This window comes from Symphalangus syndactylus, chromosome 15 (genome assembly GCF_028878055.3).
Source record: "Symphalangus syndactylus isolate Jambi chromosome 15, NHGRI_mSymSyn1-v2.1_pri, whole genome shotgun sequence".
NCBI classification, from domain to species: Eukaryota; Metazoa; Chordata; class Mammalia; order Primates; family Hylobatidae; genus Symphalangus; species Symphalangus syndactylus.
The window spans coordinates 38125379-38133660 of record NC_072437.2 but is presented as its reverse complement, the minus strand read 5'-3'; the positions used below and the strand labels follow the sequence as shown (position 1 = coordinate 38133660).

Sequence of the window (8282 nt, the reverse complement as noted above, 5' to 3'; positions counted from 1 at the left end):
AACGACTGATGGATAATAGATTAGTATATAACAATTACATTTGTGTTAGGAATGATTCTTAAACAGAACACAAAACGTACTATGAATGAAATAATTTAGAAGTCTGACATATTAAAATTAAGAAATCCTCTATTAAAATATCACATTAGCAACTAAAGTTATATAAAACAGAATTTTAAAGACAGAAAATATTTGAAACACATATATCCAACAACAAGCTTATGCTAATACATTTTTAAGACCATAGAAAATGGAACGATGGAAAGTATTCTGTTTTAAGTGAAGTGATACAATAGTAACTCTAAGTAGACTGTAAAAAGTTATGAATGCATATCAAAATTCCTACAGCATCACAAAAATATATAAGCTTACATAACAAACAATAAATACATTAAAATTAAATTCTAAGAAACTCAATTCAAAAGAGATAGGTAAGTAGAAACAGAAGAGTAAAAATTAGAGTGAATAAATAGAACACAAATACTAAAAAGATAGACCTATATCCAATTATTTCAATAATTGTATTAAATGTTGCTGGACTAAATAATCCAGTTAGTTATTATTACATATTACACTCAGGTAGCACCAATGGCCTCCTTTTTTTCCATTACTTTTTTCCTTCCTTCAATATATTACAATGTTTGTAATGAAGATATTTATTTGGAACAACTGAAAAAAAGAAAAAAAATTACCCAGCCACTTATATTATTTCACTGTCTATAAAACAATTATTTATACAACTTTAAGCACAATGGAAAAGCAAAAAACCTTAAGTTTAAAAACTAAACAACACTTGCATCAAACAGGCAGCATATATCCCCCAAATTCAAAGTCAATTGCTTCCTCCTCTGCAGTTATGCAAAAACTTGGGTTATTTACATTTTTGTTAGTCAAAATACAGTAAGCAAATAATGTACTTTGCTTAACAAAATACGATGTGGATGAGTAACAGAATTTTGTAGAGAATCACAAGAATCTAGAACTAATCGTCATGTGATTATCATGAAACAGTTGTGAAGATAAGCCTGTCACTGGGCATAGAGCAATCTCATCTGTTCATCTCATCTGGAGAAAACCTCTTATTTGAATTTCTTCTCAAATTTTGTTCTTTTATATAGGAATTATATCTCCTATACTGATAATATAAACACTAATTTGTGCTGATTCTCCTGCAATTCCTTCTTCCTCTCTCCAAGTGCTTAGTGAACATCATCATTGTCAGACATAAACTAGGCCTTAAAATTCTTATTCAAACTTTGAATAAGTGATTATCTTCTTTAGGTAAAACACATAGTCTTTGAGATTTATCTGTTTGATGCTGTTGGAGATTCTTTATGGTGTAAAATATACATATACATAAAAAAGGAACTGCTTTAGTTTGAATTTCTCAGTGTTAGCTTCTCGAGATAAAAGACAAAAATGTATGACTACAGTCATACTTCAGAGATACTGCACTTTCTGGATGCAAAATCTTTGAAGTATGACTGTAGATAAAGCAATAAAACAAATATTGCAATAAAGCAAATATTGCAATAATGATAGTCACACTTTTTTTGTTTCTCAGTGTATATAAAACTTAGGTTTACACTATACTGTAGTCTAGTAAGTGTGCAATAGCATTATTTTATGGCTAAAATATGCTAACAAGCATGGTCATCTGAGCCTTCAGTGAGTCCTGAATTTTTGTTGGTGGAGGACTTGTCTCAATGTTGATGACTACTGTCTAATAAGGATAGTGGTTGCTGAAGGTTGAAATGGCTGAAGTAATTTTTAAAATAAAACAATGAAGTTTGTCCCATTGACTGACTCTCCATTTCATGAAAAATGTATCATGCACTGCTGTTTAATAGCATTTTACCCAGAGTAGAACTTCTTTCAAAATTGGAGTCAATCCTCTCAAACCCTGCACTGCTTTATCAATGAAGTTTATGTAATATTCTAAATCCTTTGTTATCATTTTAACAATGTTCATAAAATCTTCATCGGTTAGATTCCATCTCAAGAAATCACTTTCTTTACTCACCCTTAATATGCAACTCCTTGTCATTTCAAGTTTCATAATGAGATTGCAGCAAATCGGACACAGTTTCAGGATCTAATTCCTAATTTCGGTTCTCTTGTTATTTCCACCACACTGCAGTCACTTTCTCCACTGAAGTCTGAACACCCCAAAGTCCTCCATGAAGGTTGGAATCAATTTCTTCCAAACTCCTGTCAATATTGATATTTTGAACTACACCTATGAATCACCAGTGTTCTTAACGGCATCTAGAATGGTCAATCTGTTCCAGAAAATTTTCGATTTACTTTTCCTAAATCTGTCAGAGGAATCCCTATCTATGGCAGCCATAGTCATATGAAATGTCTTTCTATAATAAAACTTGAACATCAAAATTACTCCTTGATCCATGAGCTATGGAATAACTGGGGTGTGAGCTGGCATGAAAACAGCACTGACCTCCTTGTGCATCTCCAACAGAGCTCTTACGGGACCAGGTGATGTGAATGAACAATAATATTTTGAAAGGAATCTTTTATTTGGGGCCGCAGCTCTCAAAATATTTAGTCAACCAGGCTGTAGATCAATGTGCTGTTATCCAGACATGGCTCTTCCATTTTAGAGCACAGGCAGAGTAGATTTATCATAATTCCTTTTTTAAAAATTACATTTTAGATTGAGGGGGTACATACACTTGTTGTTCACCTGAGTATATTGCATAATGCTGAGGTTCAGGATACAAATGACCCTGTCACCCAGGTACTGAGCATAGGACTCAATAGATGATAGTTTTTCAAGCCTCTTTATCCCTCTTTCCCCTCCCTCCTCTACTAGTCCCCAGCTTCTATTGTTCCCATCTTTATGTAGATGAGTATTCAATCTTTAGCTCCAACTTATGAGAACATGCAGTATTTGCTTTTCTTTTCCTGTGTTAATTTGCTTAGGATAATGGTCTCCAGCTGCATCTATCTTGCTGGCAAGAATGTGATCTCATTCTTTTTTATGGCTGCATTGTATTCCATGGTGGTATGTACCACATGTGCTTTTCGCAATCCACTGTTTATTGGCATCAAGATTGAATCCATGTCTTTGTTATTGTGAGTAGTGCTATGATGAACATACGAGTGCAGAATCTTTTTGTTAGAAAGAAGTGTTTTATTTGGACTATATACCTGCTAATGGGATTGTTGTGTTAAATGGCAGTTTTAACTTTCTGAGAAATCTCCAAATTGCTTTCCAAAATGGCTGATTAATTTACCTTCCCACTGGCAGTGTATAAGCATTCCCTTTACCCCACAGCATTGCCAACATCTATTGTTTTTTGACTTTGTAGTAATAGCTATTCTGACTAGTGTGACATGGTATCTCATTGCGGTTTTGAATTGAGTGTCTTTGATAATTAGTGACATAGAGCATTTTTTCATATTTATTGGCTGCTTATTTATCTTCCTTTGAAAAGTGTCTGTTCAGTTTTTTTGGTCCATTTTTTTAATGGAGTCATTTGGGTTTTGCTTATTGGTTCGTTACGGATCGTGGATATTAGGCCTTTGTTGAATGTGTATTTTGCAAGTATTTTCTTTTTCATTTTGCTAGGTTGTCTGCTTACTCTACTGATAGCTTCCCTTGCTGTGCAGAAGCTCTTTAGTTTAATTAGGTCCCGCTTGTCAATTTTTGTTTTTGTTGCAATTGGTTTTGAGGAATTAGTCATAAATTCTTTCTCAAGACTTATGTCCAGAATGGTGTTTTTCTTAGATTTTCTTATAGGATTCTTATAGTTTGAGGTCTTACATTAAATCTTTAATCTATCTTGAATTAATTGTTGTATATAGTAAAAAGAAGGGTTCTAGTTTCATTCTTCTGAATGTGGCTAGCCAGCTGAACCAGCATCAATTATTGAATAGAAAATACTATCCCCATTGCTTATTTTTTGTTAGCTTTCTTAAAAATCAGATGGCCATAGATGTGTGGCTTTATTTCTGGGTTCTCTATTCTGTTCCATTGGTCTATGTGTCTGTTTTTGTACCAGTACCATGCTGTTTGGGTTACTGTTGCCTTGTAGTGTAGTTTGAAGTCAGGTAATGTGATGCTTCCAACTTTGTTCTTTTTGCTTAGGATGGCATTGACTATATGAGATAATTTTTTATTTCATACAAACTTTAAAATAGTATTTTCCAGTTTTGTGAAAATGATTTTGGTAGTTTGATAGGAATAGCTTTGTATCTGTAGATTCCTTTGGGCAGTTTAACCATTTTAATGATACTGATTTGTTTATGTCATTTTTTATTTCTTTTAGGAGTGTTTTGTAGTTATCCTCATAGAATATTTTACCTCCTTGGTTAGATGTATTCTGAGGTATTTTATTTGTGTGTGTGTGGCTATTGTAAATGAGACTGTGTTCCTGACTGGGCTCTCAGTTTGAATGTTATTTGTGTATAGAAAAGTTACTAATTTTTTTTTTTTTTTTTTTTTTTGAGACGGAGTCTTGCTCTGTCACCCAGGCTGGAGTGCAGTGGCGCAATCTCAGCTCACTGCAAGCTCTGCCTCCTGCATTGGTTTTATATCCTGAAACTTTACTGAAAGTTGTTTATCAGTTTCAGGAGTCTTTTGATAGAGACTTTAGGGCTTTCTAGTTATAGAATCATTTCATCCATGAACAGAGACACTTTGACTTCTTCTCTTCCTATTTCAATGCCTTTTATTTATTTTTGTTGCCTGATTGCTCTGGCTAGCACATCCAGTACTATTTTAAATAGGAGTGATGAGATGGACATCCTTGTCTTGTTTCAGTCTTCAAGAGGAACACTTCCCAGTTCTGCCTGTTCAGTCTGATGTTGACTGTGGTTTTGTCGTAGACGGCTCATTATTTTAAGGAGTGTTTCTTGGATGTTTAGTCTGTTGAGAGCTTTTATCATAAGGGAATGTTGGATTTCTTAAAAGCTTTTTTTTTCTGTGTCTATTGAGATGATCATATGGTTTTTGTTTATAATTGTTTTTATGTGATGAATCACATTTATTGATTTCTGTATGTTAAACCAACTTTGCAACCCAGGAATGAAGCCTACTTGTTCTTGGTGAATAAGTTTTGATATGTTGTTTGCATTTGATTTGCTAGTTATTTTGTAGAGAATTTTTGTATCTATATTCATCAGAGATATTTGCCTGTAATTGTCTTATTTTTGTGGGTGATTGCCAGGCTTTGGTATCAGAGTGATGCTTGCTTTCTAGAATGAATTAGAGAGAAGTCCCTCCTCCTCAATTCTTTAGAATAGTTTCAGTATAGATTATGTCAGATATTCTTTGTAAATCTGGAAGAATATGATGGTGAATCCCTCTTTGTCTGTTTTTTTTTTTTTTTGGTTGATTTTTTTTTATTACTGATTGAATTTTAGAACTCAATATTGGTCTGTTCAGTGTTTCAATTTCTTCTTAATTCAATCTTGGAAGATTGTATGTTTTAGGAATTTATATATTTTCTCTAGATTTTCTAATTTGTGTTCATAGAGGGGTCCATAACAATCTCTGAGGAATATTTTCATTTCTGTGGGATTGCTTGTAATGCCACCTTTGTTGTTTCTGATTATCCTTATTTGGATCTCTGTTTTTTTCTTTGATAATTTAGTTAGTGGTCTATCAATATTGTTTATTATTTTTAAAATGGCTTTTGCTTTTGTTCATTTTTTGTATGGATTTTTGCGTTTCAATTTCATTCAGTTCTCTCCTTAGTTTAATTTTCCCCTGCTAGCATTGGCGATAGTTTATTCTTATTTTGTGTCATATTTTATCATTAGTTTGAGATTTTTCTAGTTTTTTTGAGTAGGTATTTGGCATTGTAAACTTTCCTCTTGACAATGCTTTTGCTGAATTCCAGAGATTTTGATGTGTTGTGTCTCTCGTTTCATTTACTTCAAAGATTGTTTTTTAATTTCTGGATTAACGTTTTGTTTACCTTGAAGTCATTCAGAAGCAAGATGTTCGATTTCCATGTAATTTTGTATTTTTCAGGGATATTTTTGGTACTGTTTTCTATTTTTGCTCCACTGTTGTCTGAGACTATGGTTGGTATGATTTCAAATTTTTTGAATTTATTGAGACTTGCTTTAAGATCAAGTAGTGTGGTCAATCTTGGAGTATGCTCTGTGTATAATAGAGAATAACATACATTATGTGGTTGACAGGTGAAGTGTTCTATTGATGTCTATTCTGCCCATTTCGTCAAGTGTCGGATTTACATACAGAATTTCTTTGCTAGCTTCCTGTCTAATACTGTCAGTCAGGTGTTGAAGTCTTCCACTATGCTTGTGTGGTTGTCAAGTCTTTCATAGGTTTAGAAGTTCTTCCTTTATGAATCTGGGTGCTTCAGTATTGGAAGTGTATATATTTAGGAAAGTTAAGTCTTCTTTTTACATTGAACCTTTATCATTATGTAATAGTCTTTTTTATTCTTTATTTTGTTGTTGTTGGTTTAAAGTCTTTTGTATGTGATATAAAATTAGAGACTCTGCTCTTTTTTGTTTTCCATTTGTATGGTAGGTCTTTCTCCAACCCTTTACTTTGAGCCTATGGGTATCCTTACTTGTGAAATTGGTCTTTTGAAGACAGCAGATAGATGGGTCTTATTTTTTTATCCAGCTTGCCACAGTGTGCTTTTTTTTTTTTTTTTTTTTTTGAGACTAAGTCTTGCTCTGTCACCCAGACACGTGCAGTGGCGCAATCTTGGCTCACTGCAGCCTCTGTCTCCCAGGTTCATGCAATTCTCCTGCTAATTTATGTATTTGTAGTAGAGACGAGATTTCGCCTTGTTGGCCAGGCTAGTCTCGAACTCCGGACCTCAGGTGATCTGCCCATCTCGGCCTCCCAAAGTGCTGGAATTACCGACATGAGCCACCATGTTTGGCCCCACTCTGTGACTTTTAAGTAGGGGCATTTAGACCATTTACATTCAGAGTTAATATTGATATGTGAGGTTTTGATCCTATTCTGAAGTTTTTAGCTGCTTGCTTTGTAATTTCTAGTAAAAATATGGAACTAATTTGTGAATCATCCTTGCTCAGGGGTCATACTAATCTTCTATGTATCATTTCAATTTTGTTATATGTGCTGCTGAAACGAGCATGATTTAGCATAATTCTTAAAAGCCGTAGGATTTTTGAAATGGTAAATAAGCATTGGATTCAAATTTAAGTCACCAGCTGCATTAGATCCTAATAAGAGAATCAGCCTGCTTTTTGAAGTTTTGAAGTGAGGCACTGAGTTTTCCTCCCTAACTATGAAAGTCTTAGATGGCATCTTCTTTCAATATAAGGCTGCTTTGTCTACACTGAAAATCTGTTATTTAGTGTAGCCACCTTCATTCATTATCTCGTGTATTTTGTATAACTTGTTGCAGTTTCTATATCAGCACTTTCTATCTCACCTTGCATTTTATGTTACAGAGATGGCTTCATTCATTAAACCTCATGAACCAACTTCTGCTAACTTCATTTGTGTGTGTGTGTGTGTGTGTGTGTGTGTGTGTGTGTGTGTGTGTGTGTAGGCAGCTTTCTTACCTTTCTAGGCCTTCATAAAATTGAAAAAAGTTAACCCTGGCTTTGGATTAGGCTTTGGCTTGAGGGAATGTTGTGCCTGGTTAGAGCTTTTATCCAGACCCCTAAATCTTTCTCCATATCAGCGATAAGGCAATTACACTTTATCATTCATATGTCCATGTAAGTAGCAATTTTAATTACCTTTCAAAACCTTTGCCATTGCATTTACAACATGACTAACTGTTTAGCACATCCTTTCAGCCTGTCTCAGTTTTCAACATGCCTTCCTTGCTAACATTAATCATGTTCACTTTTGATTTAAAATGTGATTAACTATGACTCCTCCTCTCATTTAAACACTTAAAAGCTATTGTAGTTTTTTTCATTCCAACATCTTGTAAATCATGCAATTCATTGCTTCATATTGTCCATATTTTGTCTTGTTTTATTTCTTAAAATTGCAGGCTTTTTAAATATTTGAGAATAAGATGTAACTTTTTCTTTAGTGAAAATCTCTCAATATAGCCAAAAGTACTTTCTGGCTTAATAGCATATGCAAAAGTTACAGAGTACACTTCTTAGTTACCATTGCTTTGTTTCTGCAAGTAATGAATTAAAAGAAATTCTAGGATAGATAGAGTTACATCTTCAACAATAATAAAAATATTCAAATATTGTAAAGTATAAATATAATACTTTTTGTTTTGGTTTGTTTCATTTTGACTGGGCATTTGTGAGGGACAGGTGCCACTCCCACC

General features: G+C 33.7%; 1 pseudogene; it reads right to left on the bottom strand.

The window, feature by feature from the left end:
• Positions 1 to 7012: 7012 nt before the first annotated feature.
• LOC129464239 (uncharacterized) lies at positions 7013 to 7112 on the bottom strand (annotated as a pseudogene).
• Between the last annotated feature and the right edge of the window lie 1170 nt (positions 7113 to 8282).